This window comes from Ranitomeya variabilis, chromosome 3 (genome assembly GCF_051348905.1).
Source record: "Ranitomeya variabilis isolate aRanVar5 chromosome 3, aRanVar5.hap1, whole genome shotgun sequence".
NCBI lineage: Eukaryota > Metazoa > Chordata > Amphibia > Anura > Dendrobatidae > Ranitomeya > Ranitomeya variabilis.
Genome location: NC_135234.1, coordinates 36,632,709 through 36,646,415, shown reverse-complemented (window position 1 = coordinate 36,646,415; position 13,707 = coordinate 36,632,709). Strand labels below are relative to the sequence as shown.

Below are 13,707 nucleotides of genomic sequence, written 5' to 3'. Positions count from 1 at the left end.
CTGAATTTGGCCTTAGATAAATGTAGATTGAGTTGAATGATGGTCTTATATACTGTTGGCCTCTACAGTTGTCATTCATGCCACCCATCGAAGAAATAAAGATCTTTCTGGGAGTCTTCTTTCAGGAATAGGTTGTTCGCGATTGGAAGATCTTGTCCAAGGACAAAAGATCTTCCTTCTTAGGCTACTTTCACACTAGCGTCGGTACGGACCCGTCGCAGTGCGTCGGGCCAACGTACCGACGCATACTATGAAATAAAAGCACAACGGGGGCAGCGGATGCAGTTTTTCAACGCATCCACTGCCCCATTGTAATGTCCGGGGAGGAGGGGGCGGAGTTCCGGCCACGCATGTGCGGTCGGAGATGGCGGACACGACGCACAAAAAAAGTTACATGGAATGGTTTTTTGTGTCGAAGGTCCGCCAAAACACGACGCATCCGTCGCACGATGGATGTGACGTGTGGCAATCCGTCACTAATGAAAGTCTATGGAGAAAAAACGCATCCTGCCGGCAATTTTGCAGGATGCGTTTTTTTACCAAAACGACGCATTGCGACGTGCATCGAACGACGCTAGTGTGAAAGTAGCGTTATTGACAAATTTTAAAGCTGACCACACTTTAGATCGCCGTTAGCCGAGTGTTCTTGTGCTTACAACAAAGAGAGAGGTTAAAGCCGCTAAAAGACCTATCTGGTACCGGCTTATCGCCCCTGAAAACAAAATGGGGTGTTAAGATTCCAACAGCAAAATCCTTCTTTCCCGATATGTCAGGGGAGAGTTGGAAAGTCCTTATACGCCTCAGATTGTTCCTGTCGAAATTAGCGCGTTTTGCCTACTTTCATCCACCCTGTATGGCGGCTTTAACTTTATCAATCGTCATTAAAGAAGTCGGCTATCACTGGTTTGATAAAACATCCATTCACTGTTTGATTTTACCTGGCGAGCGTTCATTGTGGCTGAAATCTTCCCTTTTTTTTTTCATCCAACTTTAGTCCCATGTGTTTGTCCGTGTGCCTTCATCAGTTACAATCCTGCCCGATCTTTCTACAAAACCATTAGTGCTGTGTTTGCCTCTTGACCCCTTGCGCTCCACATAATGTAATCCTACCCGATGGAGAATATTCGTGGGGGGTTGCCCGGTGTTAAGTCGCTGGATAAATGACCGAATTGTTCCGTTTCCACAAACACACTTGTGCACCCAGAAGAGCCGGTTTCCGGCTGCCTGCCTCTGCAAGCCTTTCTATGGGCGTTTAGCTAACAAGGGCTTAATGTGCAGTGATTAAGTCGTGGCACTGACAGGTCCCGATTGTTAAACATTAAAGAAAAGTTTTCACAACAGATCAATAACAATAGGAGAGATGGAAGTGCTTTATTAATGATGCCACTGATTTTTGATGCCCTCTGATACCACAGGGAGAAAGTTGCGCGTACACACAAATATTTAATCTATCCTTATGCTGCTGACGAGTTTCACAAGCCTTCATCAGGGATTATAAGGAAGACATGCGTCCTTTCTTCCAGAAATTGTGCCGCACTTGGCCTTTCCTTGGATTTGCAGCTTTGTCCTACCCCTAGCTTTTATCATCTCCATGTACTTAGTGGGAGTGCGGCAGATCAGCTCCTATTGATTTATAAACAACGAAACTGGGAAAGAGAGCGCAATAGGGTCTTAACTGGTAACAAAAGGTGGCAAGGAAAGGGATCCACTCACCTTATATAGTTACTACGGAGCAACATGCAACTGGCGTGAAATAGATGTCAGCTGCTGCAAAGACATCGGTCACTAGACTGACCAAACGGTGCGATACGATCGGGAGGGAGATGTCACTCCTGCATTGCTGCTGATTAATCCACAATGGTTACCAACGGATAAAAACTTAGTCATAAAACCGGTTTATAGGGTCAACGCATTTCGAGGTCGAATTTTTTTTCAGTGGTGATTTGAAGAATTTGCTAAAATACAGGTCAGGAGAACAGAGTTGACGTGAGATCAGCAGGGTTGGCATCGGTGCGTGCCCAATCCTTTTCTCCTGCGACTTGACTTTCCCTCGGATAGTCAGGAATAGAGGTCTTGAAGATTTTGCCAAAGATTGATACTGGTGACCATTCTGTAATCTTTGGGGGTGCACCAATAAGACCAGGTCATCGGTATTGCAGTCCTGGCATGTACGAGGCTGTTGCGTTCGGGTGGTCGGTTCAGGCATTGTGTTCTATACTAAGTGATTGTAATTGTGAAGCCAGCCTAATGTGGAAATGAAACGCCCTAAAATCTGGAGCGCACAGTGAGATCTTTGGATAAACTGACCGGTATATAATTCACGTATAACTTTGGTGTTAGTGATTCATTTGCAGCTGAAACGCTTTGTGCAATGAAGAGATGTTCCTCTACCGACATACAAGTAAACTCCACTGTTGGGAATTCTGGATAATTTTGCTTCCTTGTTTAAAAAAAAACCAAAAAAAAACCACCCTTATGCCAAATTAATACGCACTCTCATCCTCCATCAGTCAGTAATTAAAGCCCACATGCCTTCCCCAGAACCCACTACATCTCCCAAGTACTCGAGCAGTTGTGGAAGCAGATGGATCACCGGACCGAGTGCATGATGGCAATAAGTGCCAGCCAGGGATTCACTTAGTAATAGCAGACTCATGAGGGGAAAATGCCTAATTATATCCTTCCAAGCTACTAAATCATAACTTGGAGCGACATTAATATGATTAAGTAGGAGTAAAGTGCACCACAAATGACGACGTCATTGGCTGAACTTTCAATAAAGAATGGTGTCGACGTGTAGGATTTGGTCCATTGGCCACGTCTGAGGGAACCCTGCAAGCCATGTGGCGTGATGTCATCTTTGTGGTGTGACGTCATGCCAGACCAGCTCATCGAAGGAAGATCCAAGGATGCTTTCAATGGGGTGAGAGGAGAGAGCTGCTAGAAGACTTCTCCTCCAAACTGATTACCTTCTTAGAAAACCAAAGAATTTGGGGTTGAAATTTCAACTGCCCGATCCTGCTCTTCCCTCCCAACATCTGAGTCAGGAGGCCCCAATTAGTAAATTTCTGGTTTCTTCTGATGTATATGGGGGTCTTAAGATGGTGACCCAAGTAGCCGTGGGATTGCATGGTCACCTTCCATCCACTAATGGACATCCGCATGGTCCAACATGATCCCGCTAGTTGCTGTGTAGAAATTATCTCTCTAGCTGTAATATATTGCCAGTCTTCATGGCAAATTTTATCCAAAATTAGGGCCATCCATTGCCTGTAGGGGGTGTGAGTTACTGTAGTTCATCTACATTGAAATTAATGGGACTGAGCGTCAATACTATTTTCGTGGCACTGTTTTTGGAAACCCCTAGAGGAGCAAATAAGCCCTTTGGCCCAAGTGAAAAACTAACAAATACTGGTAAAGACAAGATAGTTGGGAGTCCGGTTGGAAATTTGACTTTGGTGCCCATGAGCCTTAAATGACACCACTGCAGATGTGCGTCATCACCTGACTGATCTGAAGATGAACATTGGGGAAAATCGTCACAATTAAGGAAAAAGTGGTTTATTTGTTGGTTATTTTCCAGCCTGTCAATGAACTCGACATTTGGCAATGCACGTTCCTTCAAACGCTCGTTCTCAAAGTATCAGTCAGTCTAAATGGGCCTTAAAGGCGGCCATATATACACCCTAGATGGCTGTCAGCTGAATGCCTGTTTGGTTAACTGCTTTTCCGGAAGCCCCCTTAAACCCACGGCCCCCCCGCCGGCTCTTATGAACCCTGCACAGTCAGCTTTGTTGAGCGTGCATGTCTGATCTGTGATTTTTCTCTTATGTAAAAATATGGACCGTTACTTATCACAGCTTTGGATTTGAGTTTCATCGGTGTTTGATGCTTGACGCTGACACAATGGCCCAAATATGTAAAATGCAAAGATTCTCCTATCAGGACACGAATGGCTTCCATGTGTAGTCCACGATGTACTTGTATGTGCAGTCCTGATCTGTGATTCATATGTAAAACTCACGTCTCCTGTATTTTTTTTCACAGATCACTGTCCCCCAGAAAACTTTAAATATGTGAACAGCCCCGTAGACTATCATGGGTCTGTGCTGTAGTCATGAAGCTCATAGATAAACTGCAGATATCTGAATGCGGCCTGATTTGCTGGGATCGGACACATTTCTCACACTGCCAAAGTGCAACAAACTGATCCTTCTTTCCTCCAAACATCCGCCAGTGAGTGGCCATCCATTGCTGCCAAAATTGGTGGGTTTAATTGATATTTAAGGGGTTGTGTGGGATTTGACTTAAAAGGGTATTCCCATCTTCAAGATTTTATCCCAATATAGAGTAGGTGTAATATTAGAACAACTATCTTACATTTCTAATTGGAGGCGTTTGCTGATTCACTATGTTACTGACCCTACGTGCAGGGCATTGCAGTAGCTTGGGTATCCATGGTTTTGACCACTCGTAGGGACAGTTAGCTGTTAGTGGTAAAAACCATGGATACCTAAACTACTACAATGCCCCGCACATGGGGTAAGCGACAAAGCGAATCAGAAGAATTATGCTACATTGGAGGAGGTATTTGCTTAAATTATTATTACACCTACTACTTATTGGGATAGGATCTTGGAGATGGGAATATCCCTTTGTAACAATTTTAAGGCTATGTGCACACTTTCGGATTTGCCGCGGATATTTCCGGCGCAACTCCCTGCCGCGGGTAATACGCATACGGAATTCACATGCATTTTCCCGCTAAACACAAGCGTTTTGCTAGCGTAATTAGCTTGCAGAATGCTAGCGTTTTCCAAGCAATCTGTAGCATCGCTTGGAACACTGACAGGTTGGTCACACTTGTCAGACAGTGTTTGACAAGTGTGACTAACTTTTTACTATTGATTCTGCCTATGCAGCATCAATAGTAAAAATATATAATGTTAAAAATAATTTAAAAAAAAAAAGAAGAAAAAATTGTGCTATTCTCACCTTCTGGCAGCCCCCGCAGCCTTCCTGCTCCTCGCGATGCTCCCAGCAGCTCCCGTTCCCAGCGATGCCTTGAGAGCATGACCCCAGATGATGTAGCATCATGCGAGACCGCTACGTCATCACAGGTCATTGTCGCAAGGCATCGCTGGGAACGGGAGCATCGCTAAGGCCTGGGCTGGATCCGGGGGCCGCCAGAAGGTGAGCATTATAACTATGTTTTATTCCCAGAGCCTGGAGGATAGTCTCCTCTCCTCCACACCCGGGTACCATCCGCACATGATCCGCTTACTTTGCGCATGGTGGACATAGCCCCATGCTTAAAGTAAGCGGATCAATTCGTTCCTATGTCTGCGGAATCGCCGCGATTCCACACAAAGAATGAGCATGCTGCGTATTTTTCTGCGATACGATTCCGACGCTGAAAAATGCACAGCATTGCGGAATCTGATTGAATTCAATGGGTTGTGTTGTGTGCGTTTTCACGGCAAAAAAACGCGGCAAAAGTGCATACAATCTGCGACGTGCGCACATAGCCTTACAGCACCCACACCGATCAGTTGAAGTGGGGTTGTCAGTCGGTGTTAACTGTGATGTACTATACTGTTGATTTGCCAAAATGGCTGTAACCGCTTGATTTTTATTTTTTCTCCCCTTTCCATTACCATCACGTAAAAGTTTCCTGAAAAGCTGAAAAGTGATCGTAAAAAAATCCCCACTGGTGCTCTAAGCAATTACCCGTAAAATATCTCCGCAGCGAGTGAGCGCCTGTCTGCATTGCAGGAGCAGTGACTGCAGTGCAGAGATCGCATCAGCCGGTGTCTGTGCAAAGTCAGGGAAAAGTTACTTGTCTATGCAGAGCTGATGCAGAACCTCCTCATGTCTGCAGCAGGAGGCGGGGGACGCTGCACACATTGATGGCCGGGTATCTGTCTCATGTACCTGTGTGGTTAGGTATGCTAGGACATCATTGCAGGAAGATTACATAGGCATCTCTCTGCTCTCTAGATCCCACATCTCCCTGATGGCTGCTTTCCCCCCCCCCCCTCAATCCCGCTGGTGTTCTCCCCCCCTTCCATCCTGCCGGTGTTCGCCCCCCCCCCCCTCCGTCCCGCTAGTGTTCGGCTCCCCCCCCCCCCCCCCCCCCCGTCCCTTGGTGTTCGGCTCCCCCCCCCCCCCCCCCTGTCCCGCTGGCGTTCGGCTCCCCCCCCCCCCCCCCCCCCCCCCCCCCCCGTCCCGCTGGTGTTCGCCCCCCCCTTCCGTCCGGCTCGCGTAACGTTATCTCGTTATCACCCACACAAAGCTGTTACAGTGTGTTCTATCTCCCTAAACCGTGGCGGCTAATGACTGCTGCCCGCTCTGCAGCTGAGCAGTGATGGGAGGTGGTATAATTTAGGGGATGACTCCTCCGTCCATGTGCAGCTGTGTTCTGCAGGACCGTTTTGGACCCTCCACCTCATCTCCATACCAGTGGGCTCCTTTTCTGTTATATGTTGTGAGACTGGTTTGACAGGGAAATTGGCCAACCCGCCCCCCGACCAGTGGACAAAGGGGGCGATGTACTGACGGGATAATCTACAGGTGCTGCTCGCTCATTACCATAGGAAATTACTGTAATTTAGGGAGTTTATAGATGCTATTTTTTATCATGCGTCTCACACAGCTTTATTCCCCGTCTTCCCTTCTGAGCCCCCTCACAATGGTGGTCACGTTGTGACATCGGGGCTGGAGGGGGTCAAGAACATTTCCCACCGAAAAAAAAAAAAAAAAACATTAGCTGACAGCTGAAAGTGCTCTTTAAAAGGGGTATCTATATCTCCCAAGATCCTATCCCAAGATATAATTATAATAAATAATAAAAATGGCGAATCAGTAATTCCTCAAATTAGAAATGTGTAGTTCCTCTATGTTGCTTACCCCATGTGCAGGGCAGTGCAGTAGCTTGGGTATCCATGGTTATGACCATTGCTATAGTGACAGTTATTGGTCACTGCCATGGATACCTAAGCTACTGCAATGCCCTGCACATGGGGTAAGCAACAGCACAAATCAGAAGAACTATACTATATTTCTGAGGAATTTGCTAATATTACACCTACTACATATAGGAATATGATCTTGGAGATGGATTACCCCATGATGTCCAGCTCTGTGAAATAGTCATTCATCTTTCCCTGACCCCTGAGAGTCTGAGATGTATTCAGCACCACATTCAAATCTTCTGCGGCTTCTTAAGAAACGATAATGCCCATACTTCTATTATTGCAGTTCCTGAAATGTCACTCCTGATAGACCATCTATGACCCACCACCCTCCCCATATTTATGCTCGGCTCACTTGAGCGTACATGTCATGTAAATGGGGAGCAAGAAAGGAAGTAGCCCATTCACATAAGATAAAGGGTGGGCGATTTTGGCATCCGGGTCCAATCACCGATCCTTCCTCTGTTGTCTGCCACAAATGTTCGGTCGGGCACAGTGGTCCTTATACTGTTAGGGATGATAAATGCACGCAATCACTGAAATTACAACTAAAGATGCAAAAGTGGTGGAATTGTGGAAATTCCAGGTTGTGTAGACAAGATGATAATGTCTAAATGCTGAATGAATGGAAACAGGCGCCACATGCCGAAATCCCAGCGCTTACAGCCTCGGCTGCCATCACTTGTCTGAGGAAGGTCCTGCCACTGAATGCATTGGGCAAATCATCAAGCTCCTCCGCTGGCAGCTCCTGTGTAATCACTGATCAATGACGTTCTAGATGTGGGCGATTTATTTGCTTTGTGAAAGCATGATTTAAATACAGCAGAATCCTCCTGAATAGCCGCAGTGGCATGTGGGATAGTGACATCAGTGGAAATGGCTGCTGTCTGGTTACTAGGACCTTATGACAATACTAAGGTTTTTCAGAATTGTCCGCTTCTGAAAATTCTGAGAACTGACTTTACATGAAGTTAGTAGTGAATTACTGAGTGCAGTTCTTTAATTTACAAACTTGGAATTGTATGGCGATTTTAGCTTACCTCTACGTGTCGTCTTATTAATACAGAGGCAGGGCATGCTCCCCCAGCCTGGGTCTGATGAGAAACCAGCAGAACTGAATACGGACATTCCTATAGTCAGAGAGGAATTTTTGCCCCCAGCTGCTGTGCGTTTTTCCTGCACTGTATGGACCTTATCATGGTAGTCATACACCCAACTTGCTTTGCTGTTTTGTTTCCTTCTTGCACCGCATGGTCGTATTCATACACATGTTTGGCTATAGTCCGTTCCCTTCTTGTACCGCATGGTCGTATTCATACATTTGTTTGGCTGCCGTCCGTTGCCTTCTTGCACCACAAGGTCGTATTTGTACTCTTGTTTGTTGGCCACCGTCTTTTGCCTTATTGCATCGCATGGTCGTATTCATACACTTGTTTGGCTGCCGTCCGTTGCCTTCTTGCACTGCATGGTCGTATTCATACACTTGTTGCGCTGCCGTCTTTTGCCTTCTTGCGCCACATGGTCATATTCATACACTTGTTTGGCTGTAGTCCGTTCCCTTCTTGCACCGCATGGTCTTATTCATACACTTGTTTGGCTGTAGTCCGTTCCCTTCTTGCGCCGCATGGTCTTATTCATACACTTGTTTGGCTGTGGTCCGTTCCCTTCTTGCGCCGCATGGTCTTATTCATACACTTGTTTGGCTGTAGTCCGTTCCCTTCTTGCGCCGCATGGTCTTATTCATACACTTGTTTGGCTGTAGTCCGTTCCCTTCTTGCGCCGCATGGTCTTATTCATACACTTGTTTGGCTGTGGTCCGTTCCCTCCTTGCACCGCATGGTCGTATTCATACACTTGTTTGTCTGCCGTCTTTTGCCGCCTTGCATCGCATGGTTGTTTTCATACACTTGTTTGACCCCATGTGGAAGTGGGGGAGGTTGGTGGGTATATAGGATATTTGGGGCCATAATACTGCACTAAAATGTTTTGAAACGCATTTGACATTTTTTCCTTTTTTTTTTTCTTTTTTGGTAATGTGCTTATCGAGACTTTTTAGTGTGTGCAGTAAAGAAGTTGTGTTTTATTAAGGCATGCTGGATTTTTATGGTTTTCTCAAATGTTGCCGACCACATTTCCCCAACCGAATTATGAGACTGAGGCGGTCCACCATACTAGGAAACCATATGACTAGTGATGAGCGAGTACACTCGTTGCTCGTGTTTTCCCGAACACACTCGGTTGGTCTCCGAGTATTTTTTAGTGCTCGGAGATTGTTTTTGTTGATGCAGCTGCATGATTTACGGCTACTAGCCCCACATGTAATCAAGCTGTCTATAAAGCTGTAAATCATTCAGCAACGAAAACTAAATCTCCGAGCACTAACAAATACTTGGAGATCACCCGAGCAATGAGTATACTCGCTCACCACTACATATGACCCTTTATTTTTAAATGTATCCGATTTTATTTTTTATTCTTTGAAACCTAAAGCTGTGACAACCAATTGTTTTACTGCAGCATGAATGACTGTCACAGAATACATGACCTCATACATGTGGAAGACTTCTGTATACCCAAACTGTAAATCAATGGCAGACTTAACGAATCCATGGTGTACGCAGGCGATGGTAGTAATGGTATAAGCACATGTTCACCTCTTCCCACATACTTACTATATTAATATTTTGGTTGTAAGGAACCACAGACCCCACAGTGGTTGACATCTCTGATCATCCTCCAGCTTAGTCTGCACCGTTAATACTGGGTTGTAATTTTGGTGTTTTTTATTGCGGTAGTGTTATAACTTTATGAACGGATAATAACAGAGCACTCTGAACTTATCTCATAGTTTCTTCTCTTCTTGCCTCCATTCTGCTGGTAGACGTCCCAGATCTTTCCTTATAGGTTAACGCCCAGTCGCAGTTGGGATCAGAATAATTCTACAAGGGTCATATTCTGTCGCTAAAATCGCAAAACGATCCCGTGACTTACGCAAAGTCAATAGCTTACAGTATACTTCCAGTTTAGAGCTGCAGAGTATTCCAGAAGAAGTGTAAAGAGCTGTCACAAGGGCCAGTGTTTGCTCTTATCTTATTCCCGTTGCTTCCCAAGTTCCAGAGATGTGTACTTTTTTATTTATTGCTAAACTTTATGGACTTTAGGGTCCTCAGGGGCGTGTCTCTAGATTATATTGCATTATATTACACTGAGCACCGCCCCTTTTCTGAAGACTGTAAAGATTAGCGCTAAATATAAAAGTCCATATCTTTGGAACCATGTGATGGATTTAAGAAAAAAAACAAACAACAAAACTGCATATTCAGGGAAGCAACAGCAATAAAAATAAACAAAGAATTGGCCACACTACTGACAATTTCTAGTCGGAAGAATGCTTGAAAAATTATATTTTAGGAAAAAGTATTTTGTAGTTTTAAACATCACAAAAAATCAGGTAAGTACTCACTTGAAAACATTATGGTCAAACCAATATTGCTTAGTCTGTGCTTGGTTAAGAGCTATGGTTACATATAATTGGACCATAAAGCTTGAGATGTGGGCCGTGGAGTATTATACCGTAAGTGAACTCTTGTAGTTGGAGAACTAGAGTTCTCCTCTATCAAACCAAGCCAATCCTTCAAGAATGACTCAATTGGCCATTACTAATGTGTCGAGTCTTGGTCCAAATTGGGTTGACTTGGTTGGCCGATCGTTGGTAGGGTCTACGTAATGACCCGATATCTGAATAATGGTCATACATCAGGAGACAACCCACTGTTATATTCCTGAACTCCATCTCCTATCATTTCCTAACCCTCGGGTTTTCTAAAGTTTTGCCCCTTGTAATAAAACCCTCGGAACCTTCGACTTTCTTGCGGAATTCTGACTTTCGACCTGTTTTTCGATTAATCATCCACTGTGCTTTTTTAAGCTCTTGGTGTAAAGTCAGCAACCTCACATTACATTGTTCCTTTTCCTTCCCCCCCACCCCAGAAAAAAACCCTTCTAAACCGGCCCCGAGGGGTTTAATTCCTTTAACCATCTTAAGTTAACAAACTGTAACTGATTCCCACTGTGCCCTGTGCTTGCCAATATGTGGACCTTTGGTAGGATCAAAGATTGGCTGCTGAATAGCGCCCCGCTGCTTCCGAATTACATCCTGAATGCTTATTATTTGATTGCTCACCTAATTACAGTATTCACGCGTTTAACCCCTTCTTCGCTCTGGGCTCATTGTTTTCAGATTGAAGTGTAGTGGGATGGTAATTACAGATACGCAAATAGGAGCCTTTTCTAGAAGTTCTGCTTGTGTTGGACTTCTTGATCTTACCAATTACATGATCCTGTAGGGGAGTGTGAAGGTTTGTGGGTTTATATACATGTGAATATTCCTTTATTTCACCTAATACAGAGCTGGATTCTCATATTCTGTATGATCTGCACGGTTATATCTATAATGTGCAAATGTCAGAAGAACTTCTAGTTTTAAGATTTCACATGCCTTTCTGGTTTTGACCTGACCCTCTTTTCTAGTGGAATTAGGCTGGGAGCCCCATTGTAGATTGGGATGGATGTAGTTGTTACGATCTTCGTACAGTGTTGTGGACTAGCCCTCAAAATATCCTGCTCACAGCCATGTTGTCCTTTACCAAAGAGCTTGGAATTTTTGTCCGGCTGACAAATGGCTTTGTCAGTTTCTTAGCTTGCAGACGACTTTGTTCTCATGTCTTTATCCTCAAGGTGGTTTGTGTCGGTGTCCCTGGCTGAGATTCCTGCTTGCTCTCCATCTCGCTCGCCCTGCGGAGCTCTTCCTTGTGCAGGGTCTTAGCGCAGTGCCGGAGGCTTCAGTACAAGATGCTGCTCGTTCCTCTGTCTTCTGACACAATGAGGATGTCCGCAATTGTCCTCCATCCATCTTAAGCATAGTTTCCAGATACTTATTCCCATACAATTGAGGAATCACGTTTGTTTCTTCTTCGGAATCCCATTATCGGAAAGACATCTTGACGACGGCTCGTAGAATTTCCTGGTGGATAGTAATTATGAAATCCTGGCTTTTTTTCATCCATCTATTTAAGACATTTTAAAAAGGATCATACAGGGTAAAGCCGGCTGAGCCTACAACCTGGTAATAAACAAAACATGGCTGATTCCTATCCGCCATGTGGGTGCGAGTGTGACCAGTTGGTCATTCATCCATGAAGTATCCAGCGCATGTCTTCACATGAGCCAACTTCTGCCGTAGTCACCGGGTCTCGTTTCATACAACGTGCTCGTCTCATAATTACGTTTTTGAACGTTTCCAGGACGTGAGTGATGAATTACTTTGGTTCTTCGTGGCTTCCATGTTGGTTACCATCTGAATCTCTTCTGCTTAGTCACGGTTTACGGGCAATTTTAATTTTCACGAATTATAGGTTTGTTGTTCCCTCTGGAACTTTTGTATAAAGTGTCACCTAGGAGTTTACATTTCGAGGCAAACGGGAACTTATCCAGGAGAATTTATTACTGTCCTCAAGTTAGACAGGATATTATTAAACCAGAACTTTGCCAAATTTATCACGTTGCCGTCCACTGAATGGTAAATTTGGTGCATTGTTAGAAATATTCTTGGCGTACTGTACACTAATATATTGCCGCAGACCTTGCACCATCCGTAAGCGATGTGACGTTAATGATTCTATAGATGTGAGCAAAATCAATCCTACACTCGTACGTCAGAGGAAATCTGTCTCACAAAAGATCATTGTTTACATGTCGCTCAGTGTGTTCCTTTTACTTTGGTCTGTCTGTGTAAACAGGCTTTTAAACTGCCGCCAATTGATAAAGATTTTCCGATATGTGGCCATATGGTGGCATCACTCGGTTTGTGTAAACAGACCCAAGGCCATGCACCATGATTTACATTCTTGCTTATGAGGGCTAAACAGTGTCCAAAAGTATTATAAATTGCATTTTTTATGCCACTTTCTTGGCTGTAAATTTGACTTGTTGATTCTCCTCTTCTTTGTTTTTCTTGATTTTCAAATTTGGCCATTTCATAGCCCCCTACTCCCAGTCCGACACATTTATTCAGTTGCTGGGTAGTCAGACACCGACTTACAGGTCATCTACTTCCACATATCACTAGTGATGTAGTTTTCTTTCCTTTTAGAGAAGTTAGTTTGCGTGTGTTTTTTTTTTTTTTTTTGCCATGGTAAATGGAATAAATGGATGTCCTACATGACAGCTGACACCCATCCTGTATGGACCGGGCTCAGGTCCTGTATATAGTATGGTTCGGAGTCCAGTGGGCGGTCCTATATAGTGATTGACAGCTGTGTATGCAAAGCCATAGACGTACTCATCGGTTAGGACCGCCCACTGGACTCCTAAATCTGTGAAGAGATTTAAATAACCAAAATGCAGGCTAATAATGGATTTTCTCCCATAAATATATATATATATATATATATATATATATATATATCTGCTCGTCTTCTCCTGCTACGTTGCCTGCAGATCAGACGTCATATCTGAAGTTCACTTTAGGAAAATGTATCAAACGTGTTTTTTTTTTTGTTTTTGTTTTTCAGATTGTATTGTCTCTTGAAAAGAAAAAAAAAAAAAAAAAAAGAAATTAATTTCAACCCAGTTTGCTTTTCTGTAATGTCTATATTTGGCTTCATCGCCGCAGCTCCTCCTGATGAGCTTCTTCTCCAAACTTTATTTCCGAACTTATAATGAGACAAATTGT

The 13,707-nt window shown here is 44.2% G+C and overlaps 1 protein-coding gene across 5 annotated transcripts in view; it reads left to right on the top strand.

The window, feature by feature from the left end:
- Window positions 1–13,707, top strand: part of TIAM1 (TIAM Rac1 associated GEF 1) — a 263,811-nt gene that overhangs the window by 116,522 nt on the left and 133,582 nt on the right. Inside the window, exon 1 of one of the 5 annotated variants that reach the window (XM_077293966.1) lies at window positions 4,048–4,266. The exons of the other annotated variants lie outside the window; for them this stretch is intronic. The gene's annotated coding sequence lies outside the window, so the exon portion shown is untranslated. Of the gene's footprint in view, window positions 1–4,047; window positions 4,267–13,707 lie in introns of those variants that run through there. 5 annotated transcript variants of the gene reach the window in all.